The sequence below is a fragment of the Protopterus annectens genome, chromosome 16.part0, assembly GCF_019279795.1.
Source record: "Protopterus annectens isolate FY-2018-M chromosome 16.part0, PAN1.0, whole genome shotgun sequence".
In the NCBI taxonomy this organism is placed as follows: Eukaryota; Metazoa; Chordata; order Ceratodontiformes; family Protopteridae; genus Protopterus; species Protopterus annectens.
The window spans coordinates 456451123-456470971 of NC_056750.1; the positions used below are offsets into that span (position 1 = coordinate 456451123).

Sequence of the window (19849 nt, forward strand, 5' to 3'; positions counted from 1 at the left end):
AAAACTTCCCGCAAACTCCATTCTCCTTGCAATCCCCACCAATTTCCATTATACATCTATCAGCTCTCACTGTCTAGTTCTTTACAGTACACTACTGAACCAATGGAAGAACAGGCAATAACAGAAAAAAAACAGCTTCAGAAAAAAAAGACACCAAAGTATGGCAAGTGAAGCAGAGATTCTTACCAAAAAAAGACCACCTTCTTACACATCATAAATAACTACAGGAAAGAGGTGCATTTTTGATAACCTTATGGACAACGTTCTTAGCTAACTCTCTTCCGTGGCTACTACCATGAGTACATACAGATGACGACAGCCTCAAGAGAAGACGTGGATTCAGAAATCACATCTAGTTTAAACAGCCTTGCAAAATTGTTTGTGGAAGAAGTTATGTTTGTGTAAGTACCTACTGTTCCCTTATAAAGGAGAAAGTCAATAAGTGTTGCTACTGTTTTAGTGGAATAATCTGGTGGGGGGGGGGTTATATGAACAGGCTTCCTATTTTTAGTGCCATAGAATTCAAAACTATTTCCTAACCACCTGGAAAAGGACAGTTTTGATATTTTTTTTACCCTACCCTGATTTACCAAAAGCTATAATTAATTATTCAATTTTGCATAAAAAAAATTGGTTCTGGACACTCAAATTTAAGCTGCCTGCAAACACCCATACAACAGAGAAGCATTTATCACAATTACAGTATGGGGGGGATTAATGACTGTATGAACTAGAGTGGCAACATTATTTTATATTTGTTAACTGGGTAGATGGGCTGATAAAGGGCCACCATTTTCAACCATGCCACAAGGTAATAAGGGGTCTACAACAACTGCTAGTGCATTATATGCTTCCAATAACTTGCTCAAATATTCAAGTGCTGGTACTCCCACTATCGCCCATGTCTAGTTAGCTCCCATACCCCTACCAGAACCCCAACTCTAACCACAAGACCACATTCCAGCTCAACAAACACAAACTTCTTCCACTCCCAAAATTCATGACTCTCTTCCCTACTGGTAACCTAACCCACAGTCCCAAATCCCCACCACTACTGCTAAACTTACCAAGCTCGAATTCCAATGTGTGTGAGTAAGCTGCAGTAAGTGCTTGTCTGAACTCGTATTCAAGTTAGAGTAGAAGCTGCAGCCTACACGACCTACAAGGATGCTCAAATCACTGGCTTTGAGCTTTAAAAGCTTTTGACTAGAGTGCAAAGAGACATGTAATGTTGAAAATATAGGCAAATACAGTTTTATACACATACGACAGACATCTTGTGCATGTGGGAACGTGCGTACGTGTACACACACACACAGCCTTGACTCACGGGCTTGAGGTGGAAAATACCATGCAAGAAAGCCTCAGAAACTTCAACAGAAGAAAAGGAAAGCACAGTCAAAACGGTAGGTATTCAAATTGATCACTACTGCAGTAGCCTTTGCTATATGGGTATATGCTGGTATGAATACAGCAGTAGACCAGCTTCCTACGCTTAATGGTTTGGACATATGGAGAGTGGCTTTAAGTCAGCTCAAGTTGAAGTAACTACAGAGTCACGTTCAGGTGTCAAGCCATTCAGAACTTTCCTGTCAACAAACTCTCTGCTACTGCTGTTCCAAAGCTGGGCACTCAAGTTCACTTTAGGGGTGACTTCCACTTAAGTTTACTGACAGAAATTGTGCTTTTTCTGTACTTAAAGTTAGGAAAAAGTACATTTAATGACTGTCAGGTGAAATTATTTTTAAATGGGAGCATCAGTTACTTTCTTTTGTGGTAAATCGTTGTTAAAACTAATTTAAAACTCCTTTTCCTGAACTATTTTTTTTTTTTTTTTTTTTTTTACTTTTGGGGGCTGGGTTAAAGTATTTTTATTGTGATTTTACTGGGAAAAGTTTACATGTTTACTGCTTACCTGTTTTATCAACTGCAACCAGGCTTCCCCAGGAGTCAGATTATTTTTTTGGCTTATCCAAGTAAACTACCATTTCCCCGGATCTTCCTTCCAGTCAGAAAATACACCAATACCCAAGGTAGTACTCCAAAAGTGCAGGTATGCATAACAGTCGGCCTGCTGTAGTCTCACCCTCACCCTTGACAAAACAAGTATGGTCACTTTACCAGGAGTTAGGAGCTGGAATAGGCTCCCTTCACTGAAGTGCAGACTAATCTCAACCTCACCTGCAAGGCAAAGGCTTCTGAAATTTGAAATGGAAGGGAAAGAGGACCAAGATGTTGACACAACAACAGTTACCTAAACAGCACTTGAGTAAAGAAACGGCATGGGAACCACAAAAATGGTCAGTGTCAAGACTTTAGGCTATTTTTGCATTATGCCAAGTGAATAGGAGCACATACTTGCTGAAAAGATAATACCTTGGGGCAATAACGCTCCAATTTACTATGGTGCCCAAAGTCAAACTATTAAAGTGAGGCACAGCTGGTTAACCATGAGGCTGACTGCTACAACGAGAGAACAATCTGATTAAAGGACTCCACCTTGCAAAACAGAGCTACCAAAAAATTGAGCAACAAGATGATCAATAAGGAAAGGGAATATCTTAACTACCTTCAACCTTTGGTAAGCCACGCTTAGTGACATGCATCCAGTGAACATCCTGAGAGCTGCAGTTTGACAGAATTAAGGGCATGAAACTTGACTGAACATGCAAAAAAACTCCTTAAATCCTTTGCCATTCTGATATCAATGGCAGATGTTCTGGAGTTCCATACAGTACAACAAATCTTCTGAAAGACCTTAAAAAAAAAAAAAAAAAAAAAAGTTTCATTTGGAATAAAAACATTTAGGCCTCTGCCCTAGAATGGGCCTAAGGTCCTGCGTCTTCTTGGGCACCAAAGCAAAACCTGAAATATCCTAAGCCATCCTGGTCCAGTGGAATAACTTTTTAATTGAGAAGTAGGGCTACTTTCTCATTTTATACTCTGGGAAAACTGATTCTCATTTGCTGGCAGTATTCAGCCAGAGTTCTTTACTCCAACTTGTTTGCCAACCTGCAGTCTCTCCCCAAAGGGAATGGTATATTAACTGCTGAGTATTCTGAATATTAAAAAGTCAGTAGTAATGTCATGATGTCCCAGCTGCAAGAGGAAGCCAGTCTGCCTAGTGTGTGTGTGTAATATATAAATGCACATATATACGTATATATGTGTATATTTTCTATATACACATACATGGACACACTAGACAATCTCGACGTACTGAAATGTTACATTTCAGTACGTCGAGACAGAATAGTGAAAGGTGCAGTTACCCGAAACTACACTATGCTGAATGCGGAAGTGTTGAATCTGCAAATGTCGAATCCGCCGTTATCGTGGTGTCGCGTTCGTGACGTGTGGTGCGGCTTGTGGATTTACCTGGTGTTTCAGGTAAGTGTGTGTTTGAGGATATTGGGTAGTGATTTTAGTGTGTGTGTGCAGTGGTGTTTTTTGAGTGTTTGTGGTTTAGTGCGACCTCGGAGTTAAAATATGTAAGTAGGGGGGGGTCTGGGGGTGCAGGGGGGCTTGCCCCCCTGCTTATATGTAGGTTAGGTGTGTTTGTGTGTGTTATGTTTGTTTAGTTAGGTAGGTGTATGTGTTTGTGTGCGTGTGAGAATGGCCGCGGTTGTGGTATTCGTGATTATGCATTTTCGTGTATGTGGGTTTTCGACTAGTTTTGAAATACTGAAATTCGACATTTCAGTATTTCGACATTATATATATATATATATATATATATATATATATATATATATATATATATATATATATATATATATATATATATATATATATATATATATAATCTACACACACACACACACATATCTATCTACATATGTATATATATATACACACACACACAGACACACACACTTGTGTATACAACTTTATATATATATATATATATATATATATATATATATATATATATATATACACACACACACACACACATATATATATATATATATATATATATATATATACATATACATACACACACACATATATAGACGACAGTGATGTTCACTTCTCGAAGAGAAAGTAACTAACTGTTCGGTACAGCAAGATTTTTTGTCTGTGGTTAGATGAATTTAGTGCTATCAGTAGCAAGCCATCTACTCTTCTGGAAACTTCTGCATTTTAATTTTTGCTAGATCTAGTGCCAATAAGTGCACAAATCCAAAACTCAGAGCTGCTGTTAGTTAAAACACTAGTAAAACTCAGTCCAAAAGATAATGAGCAATAAAATGAAAGTAGAAATTCAAACAAATAAATCCATGTAAGTTAGCAAATTGTTTATTCCAACTTCATTTAAAATACAGTAACCCATTAAACTCAGTTCCATGAATGTTACCTTGTTCAGCTAAAATACTGGTATATTGTAAGAACTGAATAGTTCAAAATAAACATACATAAAAACATACATAAAAACATACATAAAAAATGCATTGGTGCCCAAGCATACATTATATTATATTAAACAATTGAGTATATCTCAGAGCCTTGTCATATTTACTTATCATCTCATGGTGCTTTAGAAACATCTCGTACTGAACTTTCAGGCAGTATATATCAAAAGCCATTTCAGACTTGGTTAGTATAACCCAAACTGCTTGTAATGCACATATTTACAAAGTGTGACATTAGATATTTCCGTGTTTTACTGGAAGTTCATATTATCCAGAGTAGACTCATAAAACAGTCAACAATTACAGGTGGTTAAAACTTGTATCACATTAGTTAGGCTATTCTCGTATAAATCAAAAGTTAAAAACAGTTTTTCAAAATTACTTATTTTCTGTAGACTCTGAAACGCTTTTAAAATTCACAGCACAACAAAGTATTCCTTGTGCCTGGTTAATTCTTGAATGCAAAACAAAGAACGCTTACTGTCGTGGTGTGCGCATTTTCACGCACTCTCATAAAAATAAACATTGTGTCTATTTAAAAAGCCGATTAGGCTTACAACAGGCATAAGTACATGACGAGCTTTTCAATAGCTGTCCATTAGTTCATGCCTTAGTCTCTTCAATCTCGTTATTAAACAGGGACATTTGACATTTCAGGATGTGAACGTAACTTACAAAAATGTGGGTGGAAGAATGCTTCAACAATAAACCAAGCAACAAAACGTCTATATGGAAACAGAGCAATATCTTAATAATTAACTTGACTCTCGTACAGATCCACAATGGTGGAAATAAGCACACTGACTTAAGCAACCATTAATTGCACTTTATAATTGTTACATCCTTGATACCCAAGTTTAAAATATAGACATTGTGAAATGTTAAAACTCTTATGTGGTGAAGCGGAAAATATAGGGAAGGAATACATGAGGAGGAAAGGGGAAAATGGGAAGTATTTTGGCACATATAATCTGTTAATCCCGAATGGCATCCTGAGGTGTCTTACATTAGTTTTTATAAACAGTACTTTTCAATACTAAATATATGTGTGCAAAGATTCATTTCTTATGACAAATGTTGAAAGTGTATGAAATGCCTACAATATGTCTGAGTATATAGATGGGTCATCTACACCATGGTCATAATGTTGTGAGGAAAATGTACCTAACTAATGTGGAATTTAGAACAGTTAGTGGGAGATCTCTTTACCTGTAATCTTCTACTTTTCAAAATGGCTTTATTTGGATTTTATCGTTAAGGCCTGGTGGTTTATCGGACCTTAATCTTATGATCCATCTTGTTTCTTGTTCTAAAGTTCTGTTAATTAGATCACCACCTCTGAATCCTTCATACACACATTGAATGGCACAGAACTTAAAGGAATGACTGGTACCAGTTGAACTTTTATGTCTAGCCAATGCATTGGTTTCTGTACCTACTCTAAGGTGGTAATGGTGTTCCCTAATCCTCTCCTTAAATGATCTATTTGTTTTCCTATGTAGTAACTATTACATCCTAAACATTTAGCCATATATATGACATTTTACTTTCACAGTTGGTGTTAGTGTTAAAATTGTAAATGCGTCCTGTAGTAGGGTGCTCAAAACTAGTTTCTTTATTAATATAAATACATTGATTGCAATGACCACAGGGTACTGTGTTTCTATTCACTGTCAACCTGTTAACTAGTGGATGTCTTGGTCTACATAGGATACTCTTCAGATTGGGAAGGTTTTATAAGCTATACGAGGTGTGGGGCCAGCAATCTCACTAACTTCTATATCTGAATTCAAAATACCCCAGTGTTTCTTCATAATGCTTTTCACTTGCAGGCTCATTTTACTAAAAGTAAGGTTAGCTCTAACTTCATTCCTAGGGAACCTGAGCTAGTGGTCATTGCTTCATGTGCCATAAAATATGGTTTCGCAGTACTTGTTCTTAAGGTCTCCACTGTGTTAATAGTGTCTAATATTTCTTTTTCTTTGTAACCTCTCTCCAGAAATCTCTCCTTCATGTCCTCTATTCCTGAAACATAAGTTTCTTGTTGTGGATTCAATCTAGATACCTCATAAATTGTCCTTTAAGGACGTTTTGAAATACATGGGGATGCATACTTTGTCTATGTAATATATTGTTTCTTTGGCAATCTTTTCTATAAATAGTTGTGTTGATCATACCATTGGTCATTCTAAATACTTCCACATCCAAAAATGGAAGATTGCTAACTGAGAAGTTGGCAGTAAATTTTAAGAAGTCCGTGGTATTGTCCAAGTAAGAAACAAAGTTTAATAGGGAGGGTTCATCTCCAAGCCATATAAAAAAGAGGTCGTCCACAAAACGACAGTACATTGCAGCATGTTCTATAAATGATAGATTATTGAAGAGAAAAGTATCTTCCCATCTGGCCATGACTAGGTTGGCGTAGCTATTTGCACATGATGTGCCCATAGCCACGCCATCCTTCTGTAAGTAAATGACTTCTTCAAATGCAAAGACATTATTAGTTAATATAGTCTCTAATAGCAGGGTCACAAGGTCAATCTTTCTATCAGTGAAGTCTGAATGTGCTTTCAAATATTCAGTGATCAGTCTTATTCCTACGTCATTGGGGATCACTGTGAATAAGCTAACCACATCAAGTGTCACAAAGAAAAAATGTTGGTTCGTATCCAATGAGTGAGTTTGAGAATATAGGTCTAAAAGAAATTGCTTACTATCTTTCAGGATCTTCTTATTACCATTAACTAACGGTCTAAGTACACTCTCTAGATAAATAGATAGGGGTTCTGTTACCCACCCTTGACCTGCAACAATAGGTCTAAATGGTGGGTCTAAATGGTGGGTCTCTGCTGTTCTTATGGACTTTAGGAAGTCCCTGTATGATCGGTATAGTGGGATTGTTCACCTTTAGGTATCCATACAGCTCTTGTGTTATGTCATGCGATAGTACCAGGTCATCTAGGGTATTGTAAACACTAAAGACCATGTTATTTAAATTAGCCTTAGTTACTTTTGTATATGTAGTTGTATCTTCAAGCATCTGAAACATTTTATTTGCATAGTAAGTATAGTCCATAATGACAACCGGTCCTCCTTTATCTGCTGGTCTTATTACAATAGACCTGTCATCTCTCAATGAATTCAAAGCTTGCCTTTGTTTATAGTTTAAATTACGTCCATGTTTGGATGGTTTATTCTCTTGATGACTTCTATATATTTCATCTTCCACTACATTCCCAAATACCTCTATAGTCGGGTTCAGTTGTGGAACATATGTACTATTTGGACGATGCTTACTCATAACTTGGCTACTATCTGAGTTGCCAAAATCCAACCTTAATTGTAAATTAACATACATTTTTGTTTCTATAATAGTATCTACTAGATCGTTAGGTTTTGTAGGAATAAAACCTAGGCCTTTACTTAAGACCTGTATTTCATATTCATTCAGTGCCCTACCAGATAAATTCATGATTAACGATTTTGTCTCCCCCACATTTTCTTGATTGTGGGGCCTAGTTGTTCCTGTTCGTCTATTGAGCCTTTCCTTTTCTGTCTCCCCCTGCTTGTGGACCTTCTTTTGTCCAAAAAATGGTTCTGGGCTATGGGGAGGGGGGCCGGACATCTATTTGAATTGAAAATGGCACTGTTTGCTTTTGGTCTAACTACTGTATTCCTTCCCTATATTTTCCGCTTCACCACATAAGAGTTTTAACATTTCACAATGTCTATATTTTAAACTTGGGTATCAAGGATGTAACAATTATAAAGTGCAATTAATGGTTGCTTAAGTCAGTGTGCTTATTTCCACCATTGTGGATCAGTCAAGTTAATTATTAAGATATTGCTCTGTTTCCATATAGACGTTTTGTTTGCTTCGCTATTGTTGAAGCATTCTTCCACCCACATTTTTGTAAGTTACGTTCACATCCTGAAATGTCAAATGTCCCTGTTTAATAACGGAGATTGAAGAGACTAAGGCATGAACTAATGGACAGCTATTGAAAAGCTCGTCATGTACTTATGCCTGTTGTAAGCCTAATCGGCTTTTAAATAGACACAATGTTTATTTTATGAACGCTATGGTACGTAAGCACACAGTAGCTTTTTGTTTTGCATTCAAGAATTAACCAGGCACAAGGAATACTTTGTTGTGCTGTGAATTTTAAAAGCGTTTCAGAGTCTACAGAAAATAAGTAATTTTGAAAACTGTTTTTAACTTTTGATTTATACTGAGAATAGCCTAACTAATGTGATACAAGTTTTTAACCACCTGTAATTGTTGACTGTTTTGTCTACTCTGGATAATATGAACTTCCAGTAAAACACGGAAATATCTAATGTCACACTTTGTAAATATGTGCATTACAAGCAGTTTGGGTTATACTAACCAAGTCTGAAATGGCTTTTTGATATATACTGCCTGAAAGTTCAGTACGAGATGTTTCTAAAGCACCATGAGATGATAAGTAAATATGACAAGGCTCTGAGATATACTCAATTGTTTAATATAATATAATGTATGCTTGGGCACCAATGCATTTTATGTATGTTTTTATGTATGTTTTTTATGTATGTTTATTTTGAACTATTCAGTTCTTACTTTTAATATACCAGTATTTTTCTTAGCTGAACAAGGTAACATTCATGGAACTGAGTTTAATGGGTTACTGTATTTTTAAATGAAGGAAACATGTGATTATAGAGATCCTATCACAAGCTTTTGTTGGTTTTAAAAGTGATGTTCAAAGTTTTAGTTTGTGTAAAGAGTCTGAAGTTTGGAATAAACAATTTGCTAACTTACATGGATTTATTTGTTTGAATTTCTACTTTCATTTTATTGCTCATTGGAAAGTCACGCATCTTTTTGGACTGAGTTTTACTAGTGCCAATAAGGTTTTAGATAGAATGCCAGGTACACAGGTTGTTTGCAGACTCTGCCCAATATTAATTTTGTTTGAAGGCTAAACATTAAGGAGGGAGCCATTTCAAGTTCTAGTATTTGGAGTTTTGTGCTGTAGTAATCTTGCTATCTTGTGCATTTATGATCTTGCTACTGTGTGGTTCCATCATTCTAAATCATGTTGTTTATACCAACTTTCTGGCAGGCTGAAAAGGATATGAAGGCTGCAGCAGTAAAATAGAAAAATCCACAGAGAAGATCAAACGTGTTCTTCTAAATTATATCTTTGTACTCTGAGCTACTTTAATACATGAAAAGGACTCAAAAAAACGTTTTTTTTTTTCCACAAAATATCCATCAAGGAGCCTGGGTTACTAACAACATTGCCTTAATGCTATCCAAAATCCTTTTGAAGTCCCCTCTATACTTGTCACAAGGAAGTGAAAACTTGGCTCCTTCCTACAGACACAGCATGGTAGTACTGATTTTCAGACATCTTACATATCTTCTGAAATATGACTGCTTGTATTTTTGCCTGACTGACCCTCATGTGTGTTTTTCTTAAAACTTGTTTTTTTAATTTGGTTTTAAAACAGACCAATTACAAAACAGACAAGTAACTATTTACATAGGTCCACAGCTGATCAATACATCAAAGTTGCACATCAACAATTAACATTTTTCAAGTCTTTAAGTTTAAGCCAAGATTTATATGAATGTGTAATAGTAGAAGTTCTCATCTTTAAACTATGCAAATTGATTACTGCAAACAAATTTTGCCATACTATTAAACACTAGACGGGATAATTTACTTTTCCAATTTTTAGTAATTACTTTTCTTTGGAATTATCTCATGAATCACAGCATTAAATATATATATATATATATATATATATATATATATATATATATATATATATATATATATATATATATAAATATTATATCTGACCATAGAGCTTGCATAAAAGTATTCATTTCTTTCCAAAAAGGGTTCACATTCATATTCCATATGCATCCAAACAGCTATGGATTTCAGAATCACATCTCCAGCAATTGATTTATACACAACTTCAATTTTGTTAGGAGTGACAAAAGCTCTATGTAAAAATTTCAAAGTAAAAAATTTCAAAATGAACAAAGATGTAGTTTTATCTGTAGATTTTAATATTAATTTCTTGTATTCTTCAGATAAATCTTCCTTATTAATATTTGAGAAGCAGCTCCAATAGGAACAGTCTAAATCTGTAAAATCTAACTAAAGATTATTATAAATTTGTGACAAATATGACTTATTTTTCATTGCATTACTGATATTTACTAAGAATTTTAATAATTTGACGAACAATTTCTTATCTAGGTTAAATATCTTATTTACTTGTGTTCACTAAATCTCTAAATATTGTAAAATGACCAATTCTCAGAATCTTGATTGTATTTGGACCTTAAATTTTCAACCGTATATACCAATACCATTTAAGCATTTATGCCAATAAATTACTTTATTTCAATACTCGCATTTTTTTGAAGTTATGAGTTGGCTTAGCAGTCATTTGTATATGCAATTGGAAACAGAAAATATTACGTCTTTAATACAATGATTAGAATGTCATTTATGCAAAAATATTTTAATAACCACATACAACTATTGGGTACTATTTGTTTAGGACTGGTTGTGATATATTTATTATTTACTAATATTATTTCTTGATAAATTTGTTTCCATTTGAAACATAAGATTAATTTATCCACAAAGCGATAACTTTTACAATTGCTGGGGCAGTATACAACTGAATATCAGGGAGCCCTATTCGACCATTACCCCAACCTTTTCTGTGCCATTCAAAGGATACTCTGTTTATTAGGATGACAAAACATTTAAGGAGAATGTTATTTATCTTCATCAATTTTTTAGTAGAGACAGTACTAAAGATGGGGAGACAAATAATATTTTAGGGAGAATTACCACCTTAATAAGCATTTATCATTCTTCCTTGGTTAAGAAGAATTTGCTCCAATTTGTGACTAAACTTAAAATTTTTTCAACAACCTGTTGAAATTATTTTGCATCATTTCTTCACTATTAGAAATAATGGTTATACCAAGGTATTTCATTTGAGTGCTGCTCTAATTGAAGTTAGAATATTTTTGTAGAAATTTTTAAATTTATTAATAATGTACTACTTTTTATCATAATTAAATCTTAAGTTTGAGATGTCTTCAAACTGACATAACTAATTATATAGTCTAATGAATTTTCTATACTTCCTATTGTTAGTAAAATATAAAATCAGAAAAAAAAAGAGTTGAGTCTTTAGTTCGAAATCTCCTTTTATTTTGAAACCATTAATGTTCCTACTGGATCTAATATTTAATATATATCTAATATAGTAAAGAGTTCTATAGATAATGCAAAAAATAAAGGGATAATGGACAGCCTTTTTGTGCCTTTTTGTAACTTAAAGGAATTATAAAGAAAATAACCTATTTTAACATAACTACAAGAGCTATGGTACAACTTAAAAAGTAATGCAATTAGCTCAGGTGAGAAATTATACACTGTTTTAAACAGGTAAGACCAATTAACAGAGTCAAAAGCCTCATCTAAAACCAAGACTAATGATAGAAAGTTCTCTTATTTGCATAGTGCATTAACGTACTCTTATTACATCATCCTGTACTTGTCTATTTAAAATAAACCCAGTTTGATCATTAATTAGTTTAGGTCTAAGTAGATTAATTTGGTTAGCTAAAATGGACATGATCACTTTGTAGTCCACATTTAAAAGTGAAATGGGTCTGTATGATGAACACTTTATAGGATCCTTATCTTGTTTTAAAGATATGTGATATAATAGAATATTTCCAGGATGGGGGGGGGGACTTCAGCAGTTGTTTTTAATTCTCTTATGACCTTATCTAGTATTTTAACTGCATCATCTGGTAGCATTTTATATAGTTCTGGTACAAGACAATCTAAGCCCAAAGGCCTTATTATTTTAACTTTATCTTTTATTTCAGTTAAAGTGAATGGTTTATCAACTTTTTACTTGTTCACTTGTTAAGTATTTACATTTTCCCTTAGAGGAGTTTTAACTATGTTACAAGTTATTTATATTACTTGTATTTCCATAAAATATTTTAAAGCCCTCAAGAATACCTTTAATATCTGTTATTTTTATTTATGTGAATTATAAATTTGACATGATTTAGTTTATTAATGGTCTTTGATCTCAGAGCAAGTTTATGCAAGCTTCAAGGATTTAGTGAATATGCCCGAAGTTTAACTTTTTCCAGGTTAACTGAACCTTTATGATTTAGAATTTCAACCTACTTTATATTTATGTTTTTAAGTTCAGACCGACTGATAATGTCATTTGGTTTTAGATTTAACTTTAGTGTGTTTCTGTCCCATTCTCTTGTTTTACTAGTACACCAGCTTTTAACTCTTCCACTTAAATAAGCCTTTAGTGAAGCACACAGGACAATGTCATTTACTACACCATTCATGTTGATTGCTAGGAAATTTTTGCCCTCATTAACATACCAATTCTTGAATCCTTTTTATTTTAATAATGTACACTGGTAATCTCCTGTGATGTACTACAGTTAGTTTTTTTTAATTATATTTAAGAATACAGCATTATGGTCCACATTAAACTACTGAAACTTCTCTGATATTTGATAAACAAATGTTATCAATATTGGTTTGTATTCCTTATCTGTATGAACAATGGGTAAATTGAAATGAGTTAGTTTTCCTTAGCTCATATACATCCTTTAAATTCATCAAATTTAAAAAATGTGTTGCGTTTTCCTGAAGATGTGACTCTCAGCTTTCTATCTGCAGTGGAATATTTGATAAAATACAATTAAAAATCACCAGCCATTATGATTCATCTTTCATATAATAGGCTACACTATCTATGTTCACAGGTGTTTACTAGGCTAACAGCCACAAGGGCCTTTTTAAGCCTAGCCATGCATCCCAAATCTTTGACAAGTTCTGATACTATTGATAACTGCAAGCATGGGACTGGGAGATAAACCATTTACAGGTTACCTATGTCCATTAGAGACATGGGTGCCAAACCAGGGACTAAATTTTCTGGCTTCCCATCTAACTGTTCAAGTTGCACTTGAATTGGGTTAGAGAGGAACTCTTGCTTCACATGGATGGGGAGCCTGTTCTATAGACGGGGTAGTCTCTGGGATACACACCTATCTCTCTAGCAGGTCCTATTTCTATCACAGGCAAGGTTCAAAGTCTTTAGAACAGTTAATTCTGGTACTGTTTTCTGTGGATATGCAGGAGGTCCATCAGAGTGTGGTCTGACAATGCCCTGTATGCCAGGCATAGATCTCCCCTCAAAAGCCTGTAGGAGACAGAATACAGTGATAGGGCCCTGAGGCAGGCTGCATAGGACATGTTATTTACGACCCTGTATTCTTTTAGTGAGGAACCTCTGTGGATGTTCCAATTGTTGGCTATGGCTAGTTAGGTACATACCAAAGGGGGCATTGCACTCAACGACAGCTCTGATGAATACCGAATACAGTGGAACAATGACTTCCCTGGACTCAGATGGCCCACCCTTGCCTATAAGCTGCGCAACACAGAATGATTTCCTCACCACCACAGACACATGACGGTCAAACGCTAGATTACTATCTGTGTGCGTCTCCCTAAGGCTCAGACTACTGGGTTAACTCTAAGAGGTATGTTGTCTATATGACAGTTACTAGGGATGAATGACTTCCAAAGGAATGTACTATGCATTTCTTGACATTTAGTTTTAATTGATGGCTCTGACACCAGTTGTGTGCGTGTCAGCCCCTCCTGGAGAACATTTGTGTCAGTGTGAGATTCAATGACAGCTCCTAATTTGCAATCATCTGCATATCTAGTCAGCCAGAGACCACAAACACTGGCCTTGACTTCTGAGAAGTAAATGCCAAAAAGGAGTGGTCCAAGGACTGATCCCTAAAGGACTCCAATTCTGACTGGCCCCTCTATAAAGGTGGACTCCCAGTTCCAACTCCCCTGGTCCTGTCTGTGAGCCAGTTGGCTATCCACCGGGGGACATATGGGTTTGTACCTAACCTCCTCAGTTTTTCAACAATGCCCAAGTGGGACACTGTGTCAAATACCTTGGCCAGATCAAGGCAGGCAGCATGAACGACTTTGCCCTCATCCATTGCCCTGGAGACCCTCTCAAAGAAGTTCACCAGGCCAAGTGGGCACGATCTGCCCCGACAAAACCAAACCGTGCTGGGTCCAATGTCTGGAGGTTTACATATCTCTACCGATAATCTCCATGATAATTATTTCCATGACTTTACATAGAAGACTAGTGAGAACCATGGGTATGCAGTTTCCAGGTTCTGCAGATGGCCCACACCCACACAGAGGGATGGCCATTGTCTTTCTCCCATTCATGAGGCAGAAAGCCTGTCTGGAGGCTTTAGTTAAACAGTAATTCCAGAGGCCCTGATAGGTCATGTATCATGCTACCCAGAAGGCATCCTGCGATATTGTCTCTGCCCATTGATGCAGTGTTCTTGGTCTTAGAGAGAGCAACAAGGACCTTTTCCCCGGTGATAGCAGGGGGAGTCACATTTGATTATGTTTCCTGAGGGAAGGTTGAGGGGGAGAGAGAAGTGAAGTTGGAGCTGAATTTATCAGCCAGGGGGTTTGCTATACCTTATGGCTCAGCACAGGCGGCTCCATTTACAATGAGCTCCAGCACACAATTGTGTAATGTCTTTGTGGTTGCAGACATAGCCAAAGAATGCCCTGTAATTATCCTTGGCCTGGGAAGCAAAACCTACCCCAAATTTGGCTTTTGTAGGCTATTTGTCCTCGGAGTTGTTTGCCCAGCTTGATAAGAGTGTTCTTATCCTGCTGAGTGCATCACCCCCTAATTCGACTTTATAATTTTTTCCATGATTTAAGCGCAGAACAATCTTAAAAATAAAACTACCCTGGTGGAATCCCAAGATCAACAGGTTGTATAACAAAAGAAAGAAAATCATGGAGAAAATTTAGGAAGTTCAATGCCCAGCAAGATAAGAACTCCCTCATCAATCTAAACAATCAACTCAGAGGGCCAACAATATCTACCAGCTACAGCCAGTTTTGAGGTACAGATAGCCTCCCTGGCCAAGGACAACCAGAAGGCCTCCCCCAACCATGTCCGCAACCCCAAAGGCAGTCCACAACAATGAATATAGACTGGGATGAACTTGGTTTTATATCACGTTAAGTCTGTTCCAGGGTAGCGATATCCTCCGTGAGCCATCCACACTGAGCAGGAAGATATAGCAAATCTACCAGATGACAGTTGGCTTCAATTTTACACCACTCTCCCTCAGAGACCATGCTCAGCAAGAAATGCCAATGAATATAACTCCTCCAACCATCACCAGGGAACAGAGTCTCAATGCACTCTCGAAGGCCAAGAACAATGCATTGCTGGGCCCTAATGATATCCCAGAATGCCTACAAAATAGCATGAAACATGACCTATCAGAACCACTACAATCACAATTCAACCATGTCTCCAGACTGGCTTTGTGCCATGTGAATGGAGAAGTGCAACAGTCATACCCCCTGCGCAAGGGTGGGTCATCTACAGACTCCAGCAACCACAGACTACAGCCTGAATAGTCTAACAAGCAAAGCTATGGACAGCATTATCATGGAATTGATTAACAATGGCATAGGAAACCTTCAGACACTGGCTACACCACAGCTGGGTTCCGTCAAGGGCAGGTCATGCCCACTCAACCTGGTGACCTTTTTGAGAAGGTCACCAAAGTACTGACAAGGGAAAAATCACGCACACCACCAACACTGACCTAGCCAAGGTACCAGACACACTCATCTCAGGCACTGCAGAGAAACTCAAGGAATTAGGTTTAAACCACCATAACCACACTACTGGATAGCCATATGGCTCACAAACAGGACCTAAGAAGCCAAGATAGGGGAGTCCACCTCCACAAAGAGGCCATTCACCAGTGGAGTCCCTGAAGGCTCTGTGCTGGGTATGCTCCCTTTTGGCACCCACTTCTCTGAAGCAAAGGCCAATGTCAAGGGCCTCTGCTGACCAAGTTTGTAAACAATTCTAAAATAATTGTATAAAAAGAATTGCCCCCAAGTCAGTAACACCCTCAAAAAGTGTTGACACAAACAACTGGTGCCATAGCAGCAGTCTAAAACTCAAAGTAATGAAATGCATAATAGTATCCTTTTGAGAGGTTGGCCAACCCTGGAAACTATAACACTGATAAACATGTCAGAGCAGAACCAACAGTCAGGGATTTCATGATGCATGTAGACAGTAAACTGGCATTTCGACCACAACTTATCTATGGTAGTTAAGAAACCACTCTACATCGCACAACCTACAAGCAACAGCATGGCATCCAGATCCAAGGAAGCCATCCTCCCAATGTACTCAGCCCTCATCAGACCAACCACTAAGTGCAATGCACCCCTTGGGATTATCCAACCAGGCACATGCAACTGCAATGCCCACAAACGTTCCTCACAAAAACAAGCACAGACTCAAAGCCCTGTCACTATGCTTTATATAATAGAGACTGCTAACAGGTGGAAACCTCTTACCCAACACTGATGAATATACCTGCAAAACAGCAAGTCAAATGGCATCAGAAATGCTCAGTCTAGGGATCTAAACCTCTTCAGCAAGATCAATAGAACAGTTGGGAGGAAGAGTTATATCTCTCAGGGGATATTGCTGCTCTGAAGCACACTCCCCACTTCGTAAAAAAAGAAGTTATGTACCTACCATAACGTTCCATGTTAGTTGTCTTCATCTCGCCTTCTTTCTTGCTGTTTGGGTTCGGAGCCGATCCTTGGCTTCGACTCGGCCATCTTCTATAGCTCGAGAACTGTTTACTGGCTCGAGGCTACCCCTTATCCCAGAATGCCCAGCATCAGCTACCCAGATTTCATTTGTGATGGCGCATACTAGACATAAGTCGAGTAACCAGTTACCTAAAAACTGGTTGTCCAATACACCTAAACAAAGAAAGCGTCATGGCACGTGAAGTAAAAAAGATATTCAGCCAGTGAAAAACAAAAAGGGAACTCCTCCCAGTCCTCTAGGAAGGGGGGAAGGAGGGAGGGACGCAAGAAGAAAGTAGAGATGAAGACAACTAACATGGAACGTTATGGTAGGAACATAACTTCTTTATGTTAGGTTGTCCATCGTTCTTGCTGTTTGGGACAGCGTCCCTAGCACCTAAAATCTCAGGTGGCTCATTGGAACAGACTCTTCAGAAAAGTAGAACCAAAGGAAGCTCTGCTCTGGGAAACCATATCCACCTTGTAATTTGAGATAAAAGTGTGAGGGTTTGGCCAAGTGGCAGCTGTACAGATTGAGTCTGTGTGCAAACTAGACTGAAAGGCTACAGAGGTGGCTAATGCTCTAGTGGAATGACCTTTTGGTTTAGCTGGTAGCTCTATCTCATAACTGATAAATAAAAGCAATAGTATCAGATAACCATCTGGATAAGGTCACCTTAGAAACTGGAAGGCCTTGTTTGTTGAAAGCATAAGAAAGAAATAACTGGTCTGACTTTCTTAGTTCTATGGAGATAAAAAAGCAATTGTCTGTGCACATCCAATTGGTGGAGCTTGTATTCTGCCTTGTTGCTGCGATTAGGAAAGAAAATTGGGAGAGCTATGGATTGATTTAAATTGTTCTCTGAGCAGACTTTAGGAAAAGGATGGATTGGTCCTCAGAGAAACTCTGTCCTTGTGAAACACCGGGTAAGCAGGACAAACGCATAGTGCTTGAAGTTCTGAGACACGTCTAGCTGAAGTGATAGCAACCAGAAAAAATGTCTTCAAAGAAAGAAATTTTAAGGAACATGATGCTGCCGGTTCAAAGGGAGGCAAAATTAAGAAAGCTAAAACTAAACTGAGATCCCAAGGAGGAGGAGGATCTCTGACTGGGGGTCTAAGAAGAGATGTTCCTCGCATAAAGGCCTTGCAGAGCTTATGAGACATTATGCTAGAATTAAACATACCGATATGAAAATTAGAAATGGCAGCTAGCTGTACTCTAATGGTAGCGGAGGCCGCACCAGACTGAAAGAATTGTGCTGGAAATTCAAGAATTTCATGGACTGGGGCTGAGAAAGGATCCAAATTTCTAGATTCTGCCCAGTAAGAAAACAGTTTCCATTTACTAGCATACGTTTTCCTCGTAGTAGACTTGTGTGAGTAAACAATAATATCACGGACTGCTGGGGAGATATTGGAAAGCCTGGCTAAGGTTGGAAGTAGAATAACCAAGCTGTGAGCTGGAGAGTTTGAAGGGATTGGTGCAACCCGCCGGATTTATGAATCAGAAGATCTGGAACCAGGTCCAAAATCCACAGTTGATTCAGAAGGTGGAGGTGCAGGAATGGGAACCATATCTGTCGAAACCAATATGGGGCAATGAGGATCATTTTGCAACCCAACGATTTTGCTTTCTGTACGAGTCTTGGTATTAGGGGAAAAGTGTAAAGGAGTCCTTGAGGCCAATCGTGGACTAGAGCACCTCTAGGTACATGACCTGGAAGAGGAAGTAGGGAGAAGTAGCTGCTGCATTTGTTGTTGAGAGGAGTGGCAAATAGGTCACAGCAAGGCTGTCCTCATTTGCGGAAGATAAAATCCGCAACTTCCTGATTCAGAGACAACTCGTGAAGCATGAGGATAGCTCTGCTGAGCCTGTCCTCTATGATGTTGGATTTCCCAGGGATGTGCACTGCTATCGGAAAACGTTGGGAGGAAATAGCCCACTGCCACAGTCTGAGTGCTTCTCGACACAAGGGGTAAGACCTGGTCCCGCCCTGTTCATTGATGCATCACACCACGGACATGTCCGTTTGCACTGCAATGGTCCTGGAAGGAAGAGAGTCTTGAAGGGCTTGCAACACTAGGAACACCGCTCTCATTTCTAGGATAATGATATGCAGATGGTACTCGTGAGGTTGCCAAGTGCCTTGGACTGTCCTGCCTAGATAATGCCCCCCCCACCCTATCACAGAGGCGTCCGTGGTCATTGTGGTTACCGGAGGGGGTTGTATGAAAGGTCTGCCTTGAATTATTAGTGGGGACACCATCCACCAAGAAAGGTGCCTTTTGCACATTTCTGTGATCAGGATCATGTGAGACATGGGTAGTTCCTGGAAAGACCACTGCGTTAAAAGAAGCCACTGAAGAATTCTCATGTGGAAACGCGCTAATGGGACAAGAATGGCAGTTGCCATGGAGCCTAGAGCTTGGACGACATATCTGACTTGAATCCTTTTGCTCTGCATTAGAATTAACACTTGTTGACGAATAGTGGAAAAGTACAGTTGTGTACCTACCATAAATGTAGATGGTAGAGTGTGTATTCACTGTTGCAGTCATTACAATTGGGTTATCCTGCTGGCAGGCTACCTGCAGTCGGCCTGAGTTCCAAAATTTCCCCGGGTGTTCCCGCGTCATGCAGTATAAAGATGC

At 37.9% G+C, this 19849-nt stretch overlaps 1 protein-coding gene across 1 annotated transcript in view; it reads right to left on the reverse strand.

Annotated features, from left to right (window-relative positions):
• RAB14 (RAB14, member RAS oncogene family) overlaps nucleotides 1–19849 on the reverse strand; it is a gene marked incomplete in the record, with an annotated part of 850204 nt that overhangs the window by 706033 nt on the left and 124322 nt on the right.